The following is a 23,513-nucleotide window of genomic DNA, read 5'->3' on the forward strand; positions in this document are numbered from 1 at the left end:
CAAGACAGCAAAAGAGACACTGATGTATAGAACAGTCTTTTGGACTCTGTGGGAGAGGGAGAGGGTGGGATGGTTTGGGAAAATGGCATTGAAACATGTATAATATCATATATGAAACGAGTCACCAGTCCAGGTTCAATGCACGATACTGGATGCTTGGGGCTGGTGCACTGGGACAACCCAGAGGGATGGTATGGGGAGGGAGGAGAGTTCAGGATGGGGAACACGTGTATACCTGTGGTGGATTCATGTTGATATATGGCAAAACCAATACAATATTCTAAAGTTAAAAAATAAAATAAAATAAAAAAATAAAGAAAAAAAATGTTAAAGGAAAAAAAAAATAATAGCATATTCTTAAAAAAAAAAAAGAAGAAGAAGAAGATGGCTTGCATCCTACAAGGCAGAGAGAATAGTAAGCCCCAGCTTCTGTCCACTCCCACTCCTTTCTCGGGGACTCTGTACGCATCAGACTAATCCCTCCACCTGGGTCTCACTCACCCACCCCTCCTCTCTACATTGATGGAGCTTCTTTCCACTGATTATTCCCTCCCTCTTCTGAGTATCCTTCCAAAGAGCCAAGTCTCTGATCACTCCTCAGCCTAAGGAAATCTGCTCTGTGGTGTGCTGATAAACGTTAAACAACAGACCCGCTAGAGAAAATAATGTATGCATATATACACGTATATGAGTTTATTATAAATTTTACTGACATAAAAGATGTTTCAGTTCAGTTCAGTCGCTCAGTCATGTCCGACTCTTTGCAACCCCATGAATCACAGCACGCCAGGCCTCCCTGTCCATCACCAACTCCCGGAGTTTGCACTCAGACTCACATCCATCGAGTCAGTGATGCCATCCAGCCATCTCATCCTCTGTCGTCCCCTTCTCCTCTTGCCCCCAATCCCTCCCAGCATCAGAGTCTTTTCCAATGAGTCAACTCTTCGCATGAGGTGGCCAAACTACTGAAGTTTCAGCTTTAGCATCATTCCTTCCAAAGAAATCCCAGGGCTGATCTCCTTCAGAATGGACTGGTTGGATCTCCTTGCAGTCCAAGGGACTCTCAAGAGTCTTCTCCAACACCACAGTTCAAAAGCATCAATTCTTCGGCGCTCAGCTTTCTTCACAGTCCAACTCTCACATCCATACATAACCACAGGAAAAACCATAGCCTTGACTAGAAGGACCTTTGTTGGCAAAGTAATGTCTCTGCTTTTCAATATGCTATCTAGGTTGGTCATAACTTTTCTTCCAAGGAGTAAGTGTCTTTTAATTTCATGACTGCAGTCACCATCTGCAGTGATTTTGGAGCCCCCAAAATAAAGTCTGACACTGTTTCCACTGTTTCCCCATCTATTTCCCATGAAGTGATGGGACCGGATGCCATGATCTTCGTTTTCTGAATGTTGAGTTTTAAGCCAACTTTTTCACTGTCCTCTTTCACCTTCATCAAGAGGCTTTTGAGTTCCTCTTCACTTTCTGCCATAAGGGTGGTGTCATCTGCATATCTGAGGTTATTGATATTTCTCCCAGCAATCTTGATTCCTGCTTGTGCTTCTTCCAGCCCAGCGTTTCTCATGATGTACTCTGCATAGAAGTTAAATAAGCAGGGTGACAATATACAGCCTTGACGTACTCCTTTTCCTATTTGGAACCAGTCTGTTGTTCCATGTCCAGTTGTAACTGTTGCTTCCTGACCTGCATATAGGTTTCTCAGGAGGCAGGTCAGGTGGTCTGGTATTTCCATCTCTTTCAGAATTTTCCACAGTTTATTGTGATCCACACAGTCAAAGGCTTTGGCATAGTCCATAAAGCAGAAATAGATGTTTTTCTGGAACTCTCTTGCTTTTTCGATGATCCAGTGGATGTTGGCAATTTGGTCTCTGGTTCCTCTGCCTTTTCTAAAACCAGCTTGTACATCTGGAAGTTCATGGTTCATGTATTGCTGATGTTTAGCAATTTATAAATAATAGTAAAAATACTGTATTTTTTATTGTCAAAAATTGTAATACTGTATTCTTTATTGTCAACTGAATATAGCAAATGGAGTCTTATAGAATGTTTTCATTGATTTTTACCAACCCCCTGACTCCATAAACAACCTAAAATTATAATTGAAAAGTGAGTGTAGTTCCATCATGAATGGTGGTTGATATTTTTGTTTGTGCTATCTAGTAAGAAAAAAGTGAAACAATAGGAATATATGTTGGAATTTCACTCATTTGTCTATGGTGGGACCAACTTCCCTACTGAATCAGATAATACTTTTTGAATACTGGAAGAACATGTGTTCAAATTTTTTTGTGCCATTCATAATGTAGGGGCTACTGGCAAACCATACATTTAAATTTAATTTAATCTGCCTTGTTAACATTTCCTTTATAAATTTCTTATGTCTAGATAGTCAACAATACAATAAATCAAGCTCTGATTTGTGGTATTTATGAATTTCAATGGTGTAAATATTCCCACCATGGCCAGTTTCAAGCTACCAACAGGATGTCACTGAATGCAGAGCTGGGAAGAAAAGCCCAGTAACACAACATTATATAGTATTTCCACAGACATAAGAGGTAAAAAAAAAAAAAAAGCATAAACAGTAAAACCTAGTAAAATTCTTGGAGATGATGAGTTTTGAGTATTTATCTTTTTTTTTAACAGAACTTATTATAATTTTATTTAGCTTAACTTTTTAATAATAGCTAGGTTTAACAACTGCCTCACAAAGTTCCTAAAAACTTAGGAATTTAGTCCTTAGGAGCTGATCTGATCTGAACACGTATGGATCTGACCCCTCCCCCCAGCTCTGCCTTGAATGGGATCTCCAGAAAGTTCTCCCAGCCTGATGGCACCTTCCAATGTATAAATTTCAGGTCCTATCTTGTAAGCAAAACTGAACTAATTTTCTTGCTCTCAAACTTGCTCCACTCCAGGGCTACCATCTTGGTGAAGGGCTTCTCCATCCACTGAGGAACCCAAGGCCAGAAACCACTATGTGATTCAGTCTGGTTGGCCCTCAAGGGTCAAGAGAAGCCCACAGAGAAAGGCATGATCCAGAGGGATTTTAATCGGCACATTGAGAAAATTTGATAAATGGTGATGCTGATAAATGGTGATGAAGGCAATGGGGAGCAATGAAATTCTTCCTTATCCAGAATTACAGGCCTTTCTGGAGGATCAATTTGAGAAATATAATGGAGAGATACAGAGTACAGGATTAAGTGATGGAATCAGAAGTGCAATTTTAAAATGCTTAAGGCACGGTGATTCTGGGGATGATTAGGGAGGAGGACAGCTTAGGAAGGAATGCAGGAGTAGCTGGTGACAACCTGGAAGGGATGACTGAGGAGGCTGCCTGGTTCCTGGCCTGGGTGTCTTGGAGGACAGTGGCAGAACTCTCTGGAGACCACGAAGGAATGGCTTTGTGGGGTGACTATGAACTCATTCTGGGGTGTTCTGGGTTTGAGGTCCTTGTTCAACCAAATGGAAAAGTCCCTTTGTCAGTTGGATATCGGAATCTGGACTTCAGGAAAAGGTCATGATCAAAAGATGGAATTTGAGAGCCATCAACAGATCAGTATTTAGGAACCATCTCCCCTTGGAGAGAGGGAATTGGCTGGGCAGAGGACCCCGCCTCAGGCCTGGGGACACCAGGGTTGGAGGGGTGGCCACGGGCCCGGAGACGGAGAAGCGGTGAGAGAGGCAAGAGGCCGAAAGCAGAGTGGGGGCCAGAGAGACAGAAGGGGCGACAATTCCGGGAGGAGGGCGCGCTTAGCACCGGCCAAGGGTGGGAAGGATGGACGTTATTGCTGAGCATTTAGCAACTTGGTGGCCCAGAGACATGGGTTGAAGGAAGGCCAGCTGGTGAGGACAAGGGCAGGGCAGTGGAGGGAAGGAGAAGGTTGGGAAGAGGGGATGCTGGCTCCCAGGAGCATGGGGCCTGAGGGGGACAAATGAGGGAGGCGTCCACAGCCTCGCTAGAAGGGTTAGCCTTGGGCGGGCAAGGAACTGTGTCTCAGGAGGTGTGCAGGGAGACACCAAGGCGAGCCAGGAAGGCAGGGTGTCCGTCCAGATTCCCTGGGAAGCAGATGCGGAATGGAGTTAGGAGTGACGAGATTCAGTGGGGAAACACCTGTGAGAGAGAGGGAGGGGAAGCAGGAGCAGGCAGAGAAGGCTGAGAGCAGGCAGGAGACACCTCACACCGGGGGAAGAAGAGGGGGTGCTCTCTCTGCCCTGTGGCCTCAGTACTGGGGGAACTTGGGCGCAGCTCCCCCCACATCCCTCGGCCCCCTCCCAGGGCTGACCAGTGTGCCTCCATGATGGCCACAGCAGGGGCTCCCCATCTCTCAGAGACATGGGGTTGGGGTTGTTTGGCAGGCGTGTGGTGGAGAGCTGATGGGTGGAGGATGGCGGGGAGGGCTTGGGACAGTTCCAGGGGAGAAGGAGACTAAGGCTGGAGGCCTGAGGTGTGGCTGCGTGTGGAGGCCTGGAGTCTGTAATCACTTCAGTAACCCCACGGGGGAATGAGGATAGCAGGAGGCTGGTCTGTCCTGGGCCAGATGTCTAGCCCAGTCAGGGGCAGTGGAAGGACAGAGGAGCAGGGGACGGCAGGCTGGGGGAAGAAGGTGCCTGACGTGATGAAAGGGTCTGGGCCTCTGGGAACGGGAGGGGAGGATGGGCTAGGGCATGTGCTGGGGAACTGTGTGAGGCTGAGGACGGGGTGATGGAGTCGTGGATGAAAAGTCTGTGAGGGAGAAGGCTGGGATCAGAGCGTGGGGACTGTTTTAGAGCAGAGGTGGAACAGTTCTCAGTCATGACAATGTTGGGTGGCTGAGGAGGGCACAGCACCACGAGGCCAGGCTGCTCCCAGGGTGTGGGGTCGTGGACTGATGGCACATTTGCAGTCCTGTCACATCCCCCGTCAGTGGGCGGCCCTGTGGCCCTGTGCCTGATGACCCCCTGAGCCCCTGGAGCAGGGCTAACCCGAGGCACACAGCAGGGCTAACTCTCCTGCCAGTGCTCCCCTCAGGGCAATTTCAGGCTAAGGCTTGACCCTCAGGCAGGGTCCACCCTAGCCAGAGGCCAAGGAAGGTCGAAGACCCCCATCCCTGAAGGGCAGAGCTCCCTCAGACATTAGGGTCCCATAAGCAGGCATTAACAGAGGACCTGACTGCCTCCAGGCACTGAGGGAAGGCTTTCCACATTTGAGATCTGAGGGGAGAAAGGGGGTGCCCTAGGTGAAATAGGATCAAGAGGAGGCTCACAGAGAGGCCCCACTTGCCCAGGAGAAGCCCAACCTGCAAAGTCCCCTTTTCTTCCCATCACACTGCCTTCCTTCAGGGTTTTGAAGGGCCCTTGTTACCGTCCACTACAGGCCCCTTGCACGTGCTGTTCCTTACCCCGGAAAGTTCCCCTGCCCCTCCCCCTCCTTTAGGGAATTGCTGAGTTTGGAAAGCACCCAGAATTACTTGAGGAAGGCTCTATAGCAGATACACTTGAATTTGCCACACGCCTCACTTAGAGGCAGAGGCCAAGTCTGTGGTTTTTCTCCCCGGGATGCCATGTCATCACTGGGAAAGTGTGGGCCTTGCTGAGTGATAAAGGGGAAAGGAGTGAAGCTTGAAGGAGACGCGAGCCTGGAGGCCCCTCACTGTGACGAGCACAAAGTAGATGCCCCAAATTATTTGCTGAATAACTCATCAGTTGGGCCCGGCCTCAGTTCAGTTCAAACCTAACATTTACTTTTAAGATGGCAGAGTAGAAGGACGTGTGCTCATCTTCTTCTCCTGCGAGAACCCCAAAATTACAGCTCACTGCTGAACAACCATCAACAGGAGAATGCTGCATTCCACCAAAAAAATATACCCCACATCCAAGGGAAAGGAGAAGTCCCAGCAAGATGGTAGGAGGGGCTAAATCACATTTAGAATCAAACCCCATACCTTCCAGAGACACTCAGAGGGCTCAAACAAAACCTTAGGCACACCAGGAGACCCCACAGAACCTGAGCCAGACCTGTGTTTGAGTGTCTCCTGTGGAGGTACGGGTCAGCAGTGGCCTGCCTCTGGGGCAGGGGCTCTGGGTGCAGCAGACATGGGTATGGCATAAGCCCTCTTGGAGGAGGTCACCATCAACCCCACCATAGAGCCGCCAGAACTTACACAGGACTGGGGAAAACAGACTCTTGGAGGGCACAAACAAAACCTTGTGTGCACCAGGACCAAGGAGAAAGGAGCAGTGACCCCACAAGAGACTGACCCAGACTTGCCTGTGTGTGTCCAGGAGTCTCTGGTGGAGGCATGGGGTGGTGATAGCCTGCTGCAGGGCTGGGGGCACTGAATGCAGCAGTGTGAGCATGAGACTTCTTGAAGGAGGTCGCCATTATCTTCATTTCCTCCACCATAGTTTGGCCTCAGGTCAAACAACTGGGAGGGAATACAGCCCCGCCCTTCAACAGAAAATTGGATTAAAGATTTACTGAGCACTGCCCGGCCCATCAGAACAAGACCCAGTTTCCCCCTCAGTCAGTCTCTCCCATCAGGAAGCTTCCATAAGCCTCTTATCCTTATCCATCAGAGGGCAGACAGAATGAAAACCACAATCAAAGAAAGCTAACCAATCTTATCACATGGACCACAGTCTTGTCTAACGCAGTAAAACTATGAGCCATGCTGTGTGGGGCCACCCAAGATGGATGGGTCATGCTGGAGAGTTCTGACAAAACGTGGTCCACTGGAGAAGGGAATGGCAAAGCACTTCAATATTCTTGCCTTGAGAACCCCATGAACAGTATGAAAGGCAAAAAGATAGCACACTGGAAGATGAACTCCCTAGGTTGGGAGGTGCCCAATATGCTACTGGAGATCAGTGGAGAAATAACTCCAGAAAGAATGAAGAGATGGAGCCAAAGCAAAAACAACACCCAGTTGTGGATGTGACTGGTGATGGAAGTAAAGTCCGATGCTGTAAAGAACAATATTGCATAGGAACCTGGAATGTTAGGTCCATGAATCAAAATAAATTGGAAGTGGTCAAACAGGAGATGGCAGGGGCCGGACTCAGTGGCATATTTAATGTCCATGCTTCCCCACAAACAATGAATTCCCCTTTGACTGGACTGAGCCAGGGTCAGTAGATGCCCTGAGGCCAGAGCATATGTTGGAGCCTGTGTGCCTCAGGGTGCAAGGGGTTATACCTGTCCTTGCTCAAAAATTACAGGAAGTTGCTAAATGGGCCAAAAGAAGAACCTGCACACTCGATGCCCCACCTCTAGCTGTTGCTTCATGAAAGGTCAAAACAAGCAAGATAAAATCTGTCTAATTCACAGCTCCAAAGAGACAGGAGTCAGAAATGTGACCCACCCATCCCCGTCTAACTCCACCATGTGGCCAGGGGCGGCCCAACCCAGGACAGAGACCCCTGAGGCAGGTGCCCCAGCTGTGCCAGGGTTCCCGGGTCTCCATCTTTACACTCTATTCTGGTCTCTCGTGAGAGCCAGACCTGGTTTAATTTCTGGACAGTGGGCCTGGTTGCTTTCGTCTTCTCTGACAGAGGGTCAGGGATACGTCAGGGAGGACTGGAGGCTCACAATCCTCCAAGCCCTGCTCCCGGCCCGAGGGCTTCTCAGACGAGCTGCAGTGGTGCTTTTTCTTGGGAGCCAGGCCAGCCCCTGGAGAAGACAATGGCACCCCACTCCAGTACTCTTGCCTGGAAAATCCCATGGACAGAGGAGCCTGGTGGGCTGCAGTCCATGGGGTCGCTAAGAGTCAGACACGACTGAGTGACTTCACTTTCACTTTTCACTTTCATGCATTGGAGAAGGTAATGGCAACCCACTCCAGTGTTCTTGCCTGGAGAATCCCAGGGATCGGGGAGCCTGGTGGGCTGCCGTCTATGGGGTCACACAGAGTTGAACACGACTGAAGCGACTTAGCAGCAGCAGCAGCAGCAGCAGCAGGCCAGCCCCATGGCACGTCGCTCCCTCCAATCTGATCTTGAGGAGGCAGCGGTGTACAGGGCGGCCTTCACCCCCACCCCGGCCCCAAGAGGCCAGGCCCCAGCCAGGAGTCTCTCTGGGGCCTTGAGGCAGAGTGGGAGCCCTCAGGCAGGCCATGGGCCCAGAGCAGACTCATTCTTCTGTAGAGAGGACAGAACAGAACCAAGACATACCCTCAGTTATGAAACACGTCCCTTCTGGAACTTGACACTAGGTCTTTGCCCAGAGGTGATTTTATATCATTATTTGTTGAATCTTCTCCAGAAGTACTTGAATGAATGAATGAATGCCACTGACACTGTCAGGCTCCTTCAGAAACCTATATGTCTCTGGGTTAAGGAAACTTTTTACCAGCCCTCTTTCCTTTTTTCCAGAGACTCCCCCTCACCCCACCAGGGCACAGCCATGGCAGACAGACACCCTTCTCCCTCAGGTCTGGAGCATCCCAGAGAGGAAGATGGCATGAGGCCTCCTTCCCTCATGGACGCCGGCTGTCTCTTCCCCACACTTCATGCCCATTCTTCTCTGTCACTGTGCTCCATGTAAAGCACACATAGAGAGCCCTCACCCAGATCAGCCTATGTGAAATCGTCTGAGGATAGAAAGTGCTAGAATGCAAAATACACACACACACACACACACACACTGAAGAAGCACAAACTGGACAAAAATATAGGAATTAGATTTCACTGAATTTTTTTAAATTATGGGATTTCCCAATGTCTCAAAAGAAAATTACAACCCCTCTCCCCAGACAAGCATATATAAGTAAACAGCATAAAAACACTGGCAACAAGCCCACTGTGGGTGGGAAATCACCAGCAAGGGGAAGTCTCCTCCCCATGAGAGTTCTGTAATTGTTCCACAGGTGCCTTTCCTGCATCTCCAACCAGAGTGTAAGTTGAGTAAGATGCTGTCGAAAGAGCAACGGGGCCAAAAGGCAGGAACCTAAGTGGCTATGTGACCTTGGCTGAGCTCCTTAGTGTCTCTGGGCTGTCCTCCCTCCACCTGTAAATTAAAGGCTGGCCTTTAGAACTCCTGTTGTACTCACAGCACCTGGCCCAGTACCACCTTGGAAGGGCTTCTAATAAATACAAATGGAAAGAAATGGTCCAACATGATTTATGAGTCAATATAACCCCAAATCTGAATTAAGATTTGGATGAAGGTACCATTTCCCAACAAATTCTTCAGGAAAGTTGGACAGAATGCATCTTTGGAGGATCATAAGAGATCTTCTCTTTTTTGACAACCAACTTTTCAGTCCCTGGGGTGAAGGGGAGAGAGGTTGAAATCAGTAGGAGTAACTCTGTGGGGGCAGTGGAAGGGCTCATGTGACACAGCCGCTAAGCGGGGTCTTGCTGTGTCCTGCACCACTGCAGGCTGGCTTGCACCTGTCTCTAGGTGGTGAGCCCCAGATGCGGGTCACTGCCCTTGGTGGGTACACGATGACAATGCGTGTGTCTGCCCACTCCTAAAGAGGAAGCAGGGGAGTTACCCTGGACCCCATTTGCAGAAACACAGGAGAAACGAGGAGAGCCCTCTGCAGGATGGGTGTGCAGGCAGGTCCTGGGCCTTCTGTCCAGACAGAGACCCCAGAACTCTAAGAGATGCTTGCTGTCACCCTCAGAGAACCCTCTTCCCCAGGAGTCCTGACTCTCCTCCCAATACTCTCTCCCTATCTGTTCAGGATGCAGGACGTGAGACCTGGGAGTCTCCTCGGGAGGACTGTCCTAGATTGGTTCTCGGGATGGTCACACGTGCCTCCCAGGACATTTGCCCTCAGGTTCCCTCTGCCCCGGAGGGGACACAACCCAGTAGGCTGGAATCCCCAGCACAGAATCTAGAATTCTTAGCCTAGAATCCTCAGAGTCAGCCAGTACCGCCTCTCAGTCACCATTCAGCTGTGGGAAAGCTACCTGGCCTCTGTCTCCTCTCTCATAACATGAAAGATAGGACCAACCCAACACACATTAATGAGAATTAAATGAGATAGTGTAGCGAGAGCACTGGCCAACCCAGAGCTAGGGCATATTTACCGTGAGGATTACACAGAGCTGCATAACCCTCACAGATTAGACCAACCGCAGGCCTCAGGAAGTCTGTCAGCCGTGCTGCTAAAGGACTCCTGGTCAGGTCACGGGACAGGGACTGGGACAGGCCAGGAACATCACAAAAAAGGAAAATCTGCCCCCTCCTAGGACTGGCAGACTCCAGGACGGTGAGAGTCCACGGCGGCTGTAGAGGTTATGAAACCACACACTCATTGCACAGCCAAGGAAACATTCTCAGAGACTATGGGTGACATGCCAGAGGTCACGCTACAAGTTTGTGACTGCATTTGGACAAGAGAACATATCTTCCAGTGTCTTCTCAGCATGGCCAGATTACCTTCTCGGATATTAACTTGTGTTTAAATGGTTGTGTTCTTCCTCTCTCTTGCCATTCCAGGAAGGTCTTGGATCTTCAGGACCAGACACCTGATCCTGGGCACAGAAGCCTGACTCATGACCTGGAGGTAAGGCAGAGCCTCACAGGGCACCGGGGCCCAAGCGAGTGGGGCCTAAGCCCATAGGAGGCCGCTTCCTGCAGCACCACGAGCCTCCTGGATTCCAGGGTGACCCTCACTGGGAAGGGCCCCTAGAATGACCACAGTGCAATTTCCTCCCCGTCAGACCTGATGGGAGCTCAGGTGTGGAAACGAGTTGATCTTGGGAGGGTGGTGCGTTGAGATCCACACGGTCTACACAAGGCCCTGCTCAGTCCCCTCCACTGCATGGTTCTCTCTGACCACATCACCCATTTGTACAGCGCTTGACCAAGTGCCTTCACAACTGTCCATTCAGTCCCTGAGATTCTGCCCATTAACCAGAGGGAAAAAACCGGAGCTCGCTAAATGGACTGCACTTGCTCAAGGTCACATAAGTAGTAAGAGAAGCAGGACAAAACCCAATTCTCCTGACCCCGAGACAGAGCTCTTGACAACACGTCGCTGTCTGCACTGTCCTGCTCTTTGCATACAGGTGGTCTCCTGGCCACTGGCTGAGCCCAGTCTCAGAGAGCACACCTCATGTCACCTGGTTCCACGACCCAGGCCAGGCCTCTGTGGGAGAAACAGGCCTCTGGGGGGCCCACCCTTCCCGGGGACCCCTGCCTTGGTGACTTGGCAGGATGCAATGTTGGCTTTCTAGAAACTCACCTGACACTGGTACGATGTCAGCTTGGGTGGAAGCTAAAGGCCTAGATGTGGACAAAAACCCCTACAGGTGACTGGAAACCAAAAGCGAAAAGTACAACTGGCCACCAAATACGAACAAATCTGTAAACCCACTAACAATTAAGAAATGCATGTTAGGGAAATTCCGTGGCAGTCCAGCACTTAGGATTCTTCACTTTCATTACCAAGGGCCTGGGTTCAGTCCCTGGTCAGGGAACTAAGAGCCCACAAGCCGTGTGGCATGGTCAGAAAATAGCCTATTAAAGTCACATTCCTATTTTTGCTCTTATGTCTATTAGATTGGCAAAGTCTTTTTCCTTAAATACTATTCATGAGAATAAAAATTGATACAACTTTTCTACACACACACACACACACACACACACACACACACCCAAAGCCTTAAAAGTATTCATTTCCTAAATACAATAGGAATTTGAATTTTCCATGGAATGGAAAAAGAACATTAGTAAGCTGTATATACCTATGGCTGATTCATATTGCTGTTTGACAGAAAACAATAAAATTCTGTAAAGCAATTATCCTTCAATTTAAAAATAAATGAATTTTTTAAAAAAGAACATTGGTAAGAAAACTGGTCAAAGCCAAATAAAGTCTGGAATTTAGTTAATAGTAGCATACCAGTGTTAACTGATTAGTTTGAACAAATATACTCTGGCTGGTAAGATATTAACATGGAGGAAGCTGGGTGAAGGGAATACGGGAACTTGCTGTACTATCTTTGCAAATTTTCTGCAAATCTAAAATTATTTCAAAGTGAAAGCTTTTTTTTTTTTTTTTACCCAGAATTTCACTTCTAAGATTTTATCTCAAAACTTATCAGAGATGTGGATGGACATTTACGTACCAGGATATTGCACCAATTGTGATAATCACAGAAATGTGGAAAAGAATATGCCCAAGAACAGCATGTTGAGTAAGTAAGTTATGGTGCATCCAGTGATGATAGAATGTGGTCAGAAAGAGTTACACCATAATAATATGTATTGACATTGGAAATGCTTATAATAGAAGGTAAAGAGAAAGAATGGGGACACAAGATATATATATTTTAAGCATAGTACAATTTTTAAATGATGTACAAAAGCAAACACACCAATATATTGATGTTAAAGTTATATAACATCATATTAATACATTAATAGGTTACTAACATAGTTAATATAACATGTTAATATATTAATAGATTAATATAGTTATTAATATAATTGGAGTGGACCTAAGCTGCTTCTTGGGCTTCTCTGGTAGCTCAGCTAGCAAAGAATCTGCCTGCAATGTGGGAGACCTGGGTTCAATCCCTGGGTCAGGAAGAGCCCCTGGAGAAGGGAATGGCTGTATTATCTAATATCTGTAATATCTCCAGTATTCTGGCCTGGAGAATTCCACAGACTGTATAGTCCACAGGGTCACAAAGAGTCAGACCCAACTGAGTGACTTTCACTTCACTTAAGCTGCTTCTTAAATGCATTTATGTACATTATAAATTTTCTACAATGAATGTATACTACTTTTATAATCAGGGAAAAAAGCTATCAAAAGTCCCCAACCCATGGCAGTTCCTCAAAAATTTAAACACAGAGTTACCAAATGACTGAGCAACTCCACTATGAGACATGTACTCAAGAGAACTGAAAACATATATCCACAAAAAATAACTTCTATGTGAATGTACACAGCAATATTATTTATAATAGCCCCCAAAATGGAAACAATCCACACACCCCTCATGACAAATGAAATGTGGTATATCCAGCCAATGGAATATTTTCCAGCGATAAACAGAATGAATTACTGACATGTATAACATGGGTGAACCTTGAAAATATTGTTAAGTGAAAGACACCAGACACAAAATGACACTGATTGTATGATTCTATTCACCGGAAATGTCCAGAATAAGTAAACCCATAGCAACAGAAAGTAGGTTAGTGGTTGGCAGTGGGGCATAGGGAGTGACTGCTAATGGGTGAGATGAAGAAAATGTTTTAGAATTAAACAGTGATGATGGTTCTGCTACTTTATGAGTATACTAAAAACCACTAAATTATACACTTTAAAGGGTAAACGTTAAAAAAAAAAAATAAAGGGTAAACGTTGTGGTTTGTGGATTATTATATCTCAAAAAAAAAAAAAGAGAGAGAAAAAAAAATTCTCCTACCCAAATGTTACATTTCACTGCTGCTGCTGCTGCTGCTGCTGTTGAGGTGCTTCAGTCGTGTCCGACTCTGTGAGACCCCATAGACGGCAGCCCACCAGGCTTCCCCATCCCTGGGATTCTCCAGGCAAGAATACTGGAGTGGGTTGCCATTTCCTTCTCCGGTGCATGAAAGTGAAAAGTGAAAGTGAAATCGTTCAGTTGTGTCTGACTCTTAGCGAGCCCATGGACTGCAGCCTACCAGGCTCCTCCATCCATGGGATTTTCCAGGCAAGAGTACTGGAATGGGATGCCATTGCCTTCTCATCAATTCAACAATTTAGTGTCCTTACTTTTCAAAGAAAACTCAAGATGGTAGAGCTCAGCTGCCCCCAAAATGCCTAGCCTTTGTAGGCAGAGCAGGTGACCATCTGTTTATGGGGTGAATGGAATTCTGAGAAAGCAACAAGAAATCACTCCCCATCAGTTCCTTCCTTCCACCAGTTAGTCCTTGCTCCCTGCCCCCCTCCCCCCCTCCCTCTTTCCATCCCCAGGCACTAGAATCGCCCTGCCCAGGGAACCCCACAATAAGGAGCTAATCCTTCAAGTTACCCTTCGAGATTGACATTCTCTATTAAATCTCCCCTATAAAATACAAGTTTTCTGATATTTTAAATGCACCACCTGTGTGGGAATTAATTGCTGAAAGGGAAGGCAACCCAGGAGAGAGAACTTTGCCGAGGGCTTGCCGAGGTTCGCAGCAGCAGAGCCTCCTGGGATGGAAAAGTCTTGGTGGGCACGAGGGCACTGGTGCTAGGAGCCTTCAAAGAGGGAATGAGGACAAGGGCATCAAGGCAAGCACACCAACTTCCCAGTCCTGAGCAGCTAAATGTGCTTCTCAACCTACTCAGGCCTGGAGGCCTTAAAAGTGAAGCGGAGCAGAAAGGGCTGGCAAAGCTGGTGGCGGGTGTCTCCCCCAGACCCTCCCCTCCCATAGCCCCATGGAAGGCTTGGCACCTAAGGACACTTGGCAATCTCAGTACTTGTCTTCTCAGTTTGCCTCAGTTGAGCCTCTTGTTCAGTTAGAAGGCCAAGTTCTCCCGCAGCCTTCCCAGGAATATAAGACAGGGCCAAGAGTAAAGTAAAAAGAGTCAGTTTCAAAAAAAGCATACTTGAAATTTTAAAAGCTGGCCTGAGGACTTCCCTGGGGGTTCAGTGGTTAAGACTCTCCATTCCCACTGCAGTGGGCAAGGGTTCCATCCCTAGTCAAGAAGCTAAAAGCTCGCAGGCTGTGCAGTACAGCCAAAACGAATTTTTTTAATTACAAAAATGAATAAATAAAAAGTGGCCTGAGGTTTTTTTCCGCAAGGTGTACAGAACTTAGCAAAGAGCAGGTGAGTATGTGGGCTGGAATTCTTGTGGAGGATGGGGCAGAGGTGGGAGGTCCTGAGCAGTGTAGCCCTTTGAGTAAAGATGCTGTCCTCCTGCTCGGGGCCAGGCCGGCCTGGGTTGGGCAGATAGTGTGTTGAAATGAAAAACTGGTGGAGGACTTAACCTCACTCAGTATGACAGACTCTAGGTCCATCCACATCTCTACAAATGACCCAGTTGCATTCCTTTTTATGGCTGAGTAATATTCCATTGTAAATATGTACCACATCTTCTTTATCTATTCATCTATCGATGGACATTTAGGTTGCTTCCATGTCCTGGCTATTGTAAACAGTGCTGCAATGAACACTGGCATACACATGTCTTTTTGCACTATGGTTTTCTCAGGGCGTATACCCAGGAGTGGGATTGCTGGGTTATATGGTAGTTTTATTTTTAGTTTTTTATTGTACATTAACGCATATATGTGGAATCTAGAAAAATGGCACAGATGAACCTATTTGCAGGGCAGGAATAGAAATCCAGACATAGAGAACAGACATATGGACACAGGGAGATAGGGGAGAGTGGAAGAATTGGGAGATGGGTTTTGACACAATACACTGTCATGTGTAAAACAGACAGCTAGTCGGAACCTGCCGTACAGCACAAGGAACTCAGCTCTGTGCTCTGTGCTGACCTAGAGGAGCGGGATATGGGGTGCGCTTGGAGGGAGGTCCAAGAGGGAGGGGATATAGGTATACACAGAGCTGATTTACTTCATTGTACAGCAGAAACTAGTGCAACATTGTAAAGCAATTACACGCCAATAAAAAAATCAGTGGAGGAATTCAGAGAGTGGAGGAGGAAAGGGGAAGCAGTGGGCACACAGTTCTGCACGTGGAGTTTAGAAACTAGAAGGGGAAGGTTCTGTTGACAAGTACAAGGGCTCTCCACACGTGCCTAGAGACCAAAGCCTCCCATTCATCCAACTCAACAAATATTTATTGAGTACCTACTATCTGCAGTCAATCCTAAAGGAAATCAGTCCTGAATATTCATTGCAAGGACTGATGCTGAAGCTGAAGCTCCAATACTTTGGCCACCTGATGCAAAGAACTGACTCACTGGGAAAAAAAACCCTGATGCTGGGAAAGATTGAAGGCAGGAGGAGAAGGGGATGACAGAGGGTGAGATTGTTGGATGTGATCACCGACTCGATGGACATGAGTTTGAGTAAGCTCTGGGAGTTGGTGATAGACAGGGAAGCCTGGCGTGCTGCAGTCCATGGGGTCGCAAAGAGTTGGACACGACTGAGTGACTAAACTGAACTGAACTATGTGCTGGGCACTGTCCTCGTCTCTGGGGACACAATCATGAATGAGAGATTAGAAACCCTGCCATGATGACAAGAACATGGAGAAACTGGAACCTCTGTACATTGCCAGTGGGAATGTAAGATGGTATGTCCTCTGTGGAAAATGGCATGGCGTTTCCTCAAACAATTAAACATAGAATCATGTGGCATATACATACCATGGAGTGGAATATTATTCAACCTTAAAAAGGAAGGAAATCTGACACATGCTACCACATGCCTGAACCTTGAAGACATTATGCTAAGCGAGATAAGCCAAATTCAAAAAGACAAATATTGTATGACTCCAATTATGAGGCAGCTAGAATAGACAAATTACAGAGACAGAGTAGAATGGTGACTGCCAGAATCTAGGGGGAGGGAAGATGGGAGTTATTGTTTAATGGGTGGAGAGAATCTGTTTGGGATGATGAAAAAGTTCTGGAAATGGATGGTGGTGATAGTTGCAGAACAATGTGAATGTACTTTAATGCCACTGAACTATACACTCAAAAAATGGTTAAAATGGCAAATTTTGTGTTGTGTATGCTTTACAATATATATTTTTTAAAACCCGGCACATGGAGCTCAGGTTCTAGAGGCACAACCTGGAGCAGAGCTCATTAACGAAGGGTAGCGCTAACTGTCCCCATCTCAGATCAGGGGCATAAACTGCATCCGGGTTCTCCAGAATCTGGGTGGGGCGGTAGAAGAGGGTCAAGAGAGAGGAGGGCAGGCACAGGTTCCCACGTGTCCTCTTCACACAGAATATCTGTTTTCAGTGTCAAGTCTGTTCCGATAAAACTCTGGGGGAAGCAAGGCCACCACATAGATTCATCAGTTGTAATAAATACATGGGTCCAGTAGGAAATGCTGGCACTGGGGGAGGCTGTGTATGTGTGGAGTCAGGGCCTATATGGGAACATTCTACCTTCCTCTTAATTTTGTTGTGGACCGAAAACTGTTGCTTTTTAAAAATGTCTTTAGGGAAAACAAAAGGCCACCACTGCTTAAAAACAGGTCTTTTTCCTAAACTACTGCCTTCTTTCTCTAAAATGATCACTAGTTGAGAGATATTTCCTTGAAGAGTGAGCGGGCAGGACAACTTGGCAGGAGGGTCCCCTGAACCAGGGTTCCCAGACAGGCACTGGCTTTGTGGGGGGATCCCATGGCGAGATGGGGATCCAGGGAGCAGGAGACAGGCCTGGCAGGCTGGGGCTCTCATAGCCCTCTGGCCCCTCCCCTGGCTGCAGTAGTCAGTTATCAGACGTCTGGCTCCAGCTCCTCTGGAGGGAAGGGTTCCTGGCTGAGTCACCTCGGTCTTGCCCAGGGTGAGGTGTGGAAATGGCACCCAATTTTGGCCTTGGAAACCTTGGGTCCCAGTTGTGGCCCCGCCCTTTATAAGACACTTAAGGTCCCAGCCTGTTTGCTTAGCTGTAAAATGGGGATGAGCGACACCAATACCACCCGTCTCCCGGGATACGACGTGCCACCACTGCCCGGGGAGGTGCCCAGGGGGCTTAGCATTTGGGGCCCTAGAGTTCAGGAAGAGGGTCTGTGGGCCCCAGCTGTGCTGCGGGGCCCTGGGGCACCCCTAGACGCTTGGACCTGCCAAGCCAGCCTGGCCAGTCCCAGCATTGATGGGATGCAGAAGGGGCCCTCAAGCACAGCCACCACCCCCAGAGCCAGCAGCCAGGGAGAGCGCCGGGTTGATGAGACAGCAGCCCTGGGACACCTGAAAATGCTCCGGAGCCAAGTCAGGGTTTCAGAAGCTAGTTTCAGAGGAAGGAGGCCCCGGCCTGCCATACACACCCCCGCCCAAGCCTTGCCCTGTACTGCCCGAACCCCCTCTCCACACGTGATGGGTCTCCACCTTCCACACTGGGCTTTGAGTTCTGGAAGGCAGGGACCCAAAGTACTCGCCTCTACTCCTCCAGCCCAGAGGTCAGTATAGATTAGTAATTGTGTGACAGGTTGGGGGGGTGGGGGCGGTGACATCGGGTAGATGACAATCACAGAGGTTATATGGTACATAGCCCTTAGCAAGGCTGAGGCGTGGTTCTAAGGGCCTCGCTTTCACTCACATAAACTTCACAAGAGTCCTAGCAGGCGTGTACTATTGCCATGATCCATGTGTTTAATGAAGGAACCAAGGTGTAGACAGTAACAGGCAGAGTGGCAGAAGAAGTACTTGAACCCGAGGTCTCAGTTTGCCCCTTGCTCCAAAGTGCCTGGGCCAAGGTGCTCTCTGCGGACTCATCCATGTTTGCAAAGGGGATCTGCAGGCCACCTGGAGAGGCATCTGCCCCGAGATGTCCCTGCAGGGAGGCCATCCCAAGGCTGCACAAAGCTTTCATTGACAGAGAAGACACAACCTCCTCAGACAGAGCCTAGGCCTGCTTCCCTCTCACTTGGCCCAGCCTCTGGACATACAGCTCTGTCCCCTCCTTCACTCTCAGGCGACTCTCAAGTATTTGGACTCTTCCCCAAGCTGACGGTCCTGGGCTCCCAGGTCCCCAGACCCTCTCCATCCTGATGACCCGCCCCAGATGTTTCCTTCTTGGTGCGCACTCCTGGTCTACAGGGAGCCTATGCTAAACCAGCCTCTTCATGCCCCTCCACAAGCCCATCTCAGGCTCCCCCAGTACCTTCTTGGATGACTAAGTTCGTTGAACCCAAATATAAAATACTACCTTTTCCCTTACAAAATTCCTTCCTCTTTTTCCACCCTGATAAGACTGTTTCAAACCCTCACTTTGTCACCCCAAAGCCATTTACCAGAGCTGTCATCTTTAGCTTAGAGCAGACCCTACCCAGTGGGTCTTTATTGATTTAAAATTGCTGATTTAAAAATCCTTTTCAGGACAGCTTTCAGTTTCCTTATCTGTGTTTCAATCTAGGACTAATGGATCTGTCTGTGGACAGACTGCCTCTCCCTGGAAGTACTATTTCAGGGACATGAGTCAACCGAGATGGGGAAATGTGACGGGTGGACTTTGCTCTGGGGAAGCGGGTTCCATTACCATGTCCTCTACTGTTGGGAGCCTCATTTCATTCCATATGATGCTGTTACTTTTTCTCCCCAGCCTGGGGACTATTCTGAAGGGAGGCAGAGTTGGGAGTAAATGGGAATTGGCGGATTTTTCTTTCTCTGTGACATGAATACTTTGCCCATCCCCCCTAGCAGTGGGCCTGTCTTTGCCTTATTCCTCCTCTTGACGTCAATGAGGAAGCAGACAGGCAACTTTTGTGCTGGTTGGGATTCCTGTACAATCTCTTCTAATTCTGGACTTGGCTCCTTCTGGACATTCTCACATGCGTGTACCACACACCAAGTACCCCATACATGTGCAAAAACAGTGGGTTCATTGAAAATCTAAGCTCCTGGGGCTTCTTTTGCTGATGCCCCTTCTTTTCCTTGTTAAAATCATTTGTGATTTCATCATCAGAATCTAATTTCCACTAGTTAGAGTGCTTAAGCTTAAGTGGTTTTTTCTCTATCCTTCACATTATATTCCTAATTTTAAAAAAAAAAGAAAAGAATTCCATTAGGCAGCATCTCAGAATCACCACCTGACCAAGCCCAAATTCATTTCAGGCCTTGGGGACACATCAGCAAATGACTTTGCAAACTCCTGAAATCTTTTCAAAGATGTGTGATATTGTCATTTTAGTTTATTGTTATTCTCCCCATGGGGAGACATGGTATCATCATTTTATAGTCAGACAGCATTTGCAAATATCAATAATAAAATTGCATTATGCATGCATACTATGTATAATCTATTGTTAAGACAGAAACCTCAGACTTCCCTGGTGGTCCAGTGGTTAAGAATCCGCCTGCCAGTGCAGGGGACACAGGTTCGATCCCTGGTCCAGCAACATTTCACATGCCACAGGGCAGCCAAGCCCATGTGTCACAGCTACTGAGCTTGAGTGTCCTGGAGCCAGTGTTCCACAACAAGGGAAGCCGCCGCAGTGAGAAGCCTGCGCGCGGCCAAGAAGAGGAGCCCCCACTCACCGCAACTCGAGAAAAGCCTGCACATAGCAACGAAGACCCAGCACAGGCAAAAATAACAACTAAATAAGTAAGACAGAAACCCCCTAGGGGTGTGACAAACCACCAACTCCACTACTTTCTACTCAAAGGTAGCTTTCTCAAATGGTGTGGAATAAGTGATCTCTGTCTCAGACATAACCTGGCTTTTCTTTAAGTCCCCTTACTCCTTGGGGCACTCCTTCAGTCACTCAGGGTGACTCACAGAAGCAGACTTGGGGATAAGGTGGCCAGTGAGCCTCAAATGGTCAGGTTATGGGAGAAGCAGAAACCTGGCTCTGTCTCAGTGAGTGGGCTGTCTTCAAGCAAAGCACTGAAAAGGGGAGAACTCGGGCCCCCCCACTGCTCCCTAAAAACTCATCCCAGCCCCAATCCCAGGAGTTTTGTCCCGCCCTCTGGTCAATCCTAAAGGAAATCACCCTGAACATTCATTGGAAGGACTGATGCTGAAACTGAAGCTCCAATACTTTGGCCATCTGATGCCAAGAGCCAACTTACTGGAAAAGACCCTGATACTGAGAAAGGTAAAAGATGAAAGGAGAAGGGGGCAGCAGAGGATGAGATGGTTAGATAGCATCACCAACTCGATGGACATGAACTTGAGCAGACTCTGGGAGATAGTAGAGGACAGAGGAGCCTGGTGTACTACAGTCCATGGGGCCACAAAGAGTCAGACATAACAGTGACTTAACAACAACTAGTCCTTCAGGCCACTCCATCAGGTCCTGCCCCACCCCATCCTCAGGGAGTGTCCCATTCAGTCCCCTCTATACATCTCCCTTCAGAATATCAGTGAGCCATAACTGTATCAAGAAGCTTTCAGAATGGAAAGAGTTTATTCACAAATTCACACTGATGAAAAAAGGAACCTGACTTAACAGTAATGGAGGGGTTTCAGGCTACGAGGCCGACTAGGGCTGGATGGGGAGGACTTGCCCGTGAACCCCAAGCTCACACCTCAAACCCCTAACTAGCCCTGATCAGGGGCAGTTCAACAGCACCTAATTTCCAGAATAACTGAGGTTCCCATGAATATGTTTTCTGAAAATGAAACTTCAATGGCCAAAACACTATTTTAACCATTTTAAAGTGGTTGCTCAAATGTGGCCCAGTTTTCTAATGCTTTAAAAAAATACCCTTTTCCCACTGAAGTGGTCATCATTAGGAGCTTTCCCTAAGGAACAAGATAACCACATGACTGTGGTTACTGTTTGCGTTTTCTCTCTCCCTCCCCATGGCTTTTACTTTCCTTTTACCTACACATCTCTCTCTCCCTAGAAAAGACCTACCACCAACACCTTTCCGGGCAATTTATTTTCTTCTTCAGTGGGTTGAGAAATCAGATAGCCGCTTTTCTTAGAAAAGTGTACTAAGTAAATGTCAACAGACTTTGAGGCTCTCAGAGAGATAAAGCACCCGGCTTAAATGCAGGGGGTTTGAGGTAGTTACTCCTTATGGGCTCTGTTTTCACTAACTCCCAGTTCCAGAGGGAGAGGGGACTCCAAGATTCACTGCACCTGGAATGTTTCTTGTGTACTGATGGATTTATTATCCATCCTCTGGCCAGTAACAGCCATCACTTCTATCGTTGTTATTATGCTGCATGCAAGAGCCCCATGTTTTGCTCTTATTCTATTCGTTATTTGTAGCCCTGTTAGGTGAGTAGGGCTTCCTGGCTAGCACAACTGGTAAAGAATCTGTCTGCCAATGCAGACGACGCAAGAGAAGTAGGTTTGATCCCTGGGTGGGGAAGACGCCCTGGAGGAGGAAATGGCAACCTGCTGTAGTATTCTTGCCTGGAAAATTCCATGGACAGAGGAACCTGGTGGGCTACAGTAGTCCATGGGGTTGCAAAGAGTCAGACATGACTGAGCAACTGAGCCCCAGAGGGGCTGGAAGCTTTGCCTCCACGAGGAGCCTCATCTAATAGATAAGATACACAGTCCTGTGATACTTGACACTGAGCTGGCATCTTGCTATCAGGCATCTGGAGTGCTTCACAGACTTCCACCTCTCAGCACTGACAAAGTATCTGTGCCCATGGCCACTTTATGGCACAGCCAACAGCAGCCCTGAAAGGAGACTCCATGGAGAGAGCAGAGCACTGCCCACTGGACCGCCACCAGGCGCACACGGCTGCCGGCACCACCATCTGCCCGCAACGTTTGGAGAGGGCCCCTTGGCTGTGTTTGGAGTTGTTCTGAGCACTAATGATGTTACTCTGTGTCTTTCACCCTGTTGGGCTGGGACCCATGACTGGGTTGTGAAATCAGTTTAAGGGGCTGCAACCAGCATTTTTCTTTAAAAAATAAACGGAACAGAAAATACCCAAATGGATCACACAGAGTGAGTGTTATTTTTACAAAACTTTTGCTTCGGTTTTATATATCTGTTTGTAGGTGGTGATCAAGGAAGTTTGAAAGGCAGTGACCTTGTGCACATCCATCCTGAGACCCATCTTCCTGAGACCCATCCCTGCCACCCCCATGCCCAACTGGGAAGCCAGTGGGAATCTGTTCAGAGCCCCACATCTGGATTCACCTGGAAGGGACGGGAGTCAGGGAAATCTTGGAGGAGGCAGGGCTTGCCATGGCACAAGCAGGAATAGAGAGGGGGCGGCAGGCAGAAGGAAAGGTATGGGCAGCGTCCTATGGTAATGAGTGAGGCAGACTAGGCCCCGGAGGGACCTGAGGGGACAGCCTGCTCCCTTGGAGAGGTGGGAAAAGAAAGCCCGTTTAATTTCAAAGACCCATTTTCTTTCCTTTTTTTAAAAATCACACACATATTTAATCAAGAAACTAATCCTATGTTCTCCTCTAGGAGTTTTATAGTTTCTGGTCTTACATTTAGATCTTTAATCCATTTTGAGTTTATTTTTGTGTATGGTGTTAGAAAGTGTTCTAGTTTCAGTCTTTTACAAGTGGTTGACCAGTTGTCCCAGCACCACTTGTTAAAGAGATTGTCTTTAATCCATTGTATATTCTTGCCTCCTTTGTCAAAGATAAGGTGTCCATATGTGCGTAGATTTATCTCTGGGCTTTCTATTTTGTTCCATTGATCTATATTTCTGTCTTTGTGCCAGTACCATACTGTCTTGATAACTGTGGCTTTGTAGTAGAGCCTGAAGTCAGGTAGGTTGATTCCTCCAGTTCCATTCTTCTTTCTCAAGATCGCTTTGGCTATTCGAGGTTTTTTGTATTAGGTATTATGTATATATCACTCTCCGACATACATCACAGCAGAATCCTCTATGACCCACCTCCCAGAATATTGGAAATAAAAGCAAAAATAAACAAATGGGACCTAATTAAACTTAAAAGCTTCTGCACAACTAAGGAAACTATTAGTAAGGTGAAAAGG

General features: G+C 47.6%; 1 long non-coding RNA gene across 1 annotated transcript; it reads left to right on the forward strand.

The window, feature by feature from the left end:
• The first annotated feature begins 6,738 nt into the window (after positions 1–6,738).
• LOC132346598 (uncharacterized) lies at positions 6,739–23,182 on the forward strand. Its single transcript, XR_009496492.1, has 3 exons — positions 6,739–10,514; positions 12,021–12,150; positions 22,137–23,182. It is a non-coding gene; the product is annotated as an uncharacterized lncRNA (long non-coding RNA).
• The last annotated feature ends 331 nt before the right edge of the window (positions 23,183–23,513 follow it).

The sequence above is a fragment of the Bos taurus genome, chromosome 11 (assembly GCF_002263795.3).
Source record: "Bos taurus isolate L1 Dominette 01449 registration number 42190680 breed Hereford chromosome 11, ARS-UCD2.0, whole genome shotgun sequence".
Lineage (NCBI taxonomy): Eukaryota > Metazoa > Chordata > Mammalia > Artiodactyla > Bovidae > Bos > Bos taurus.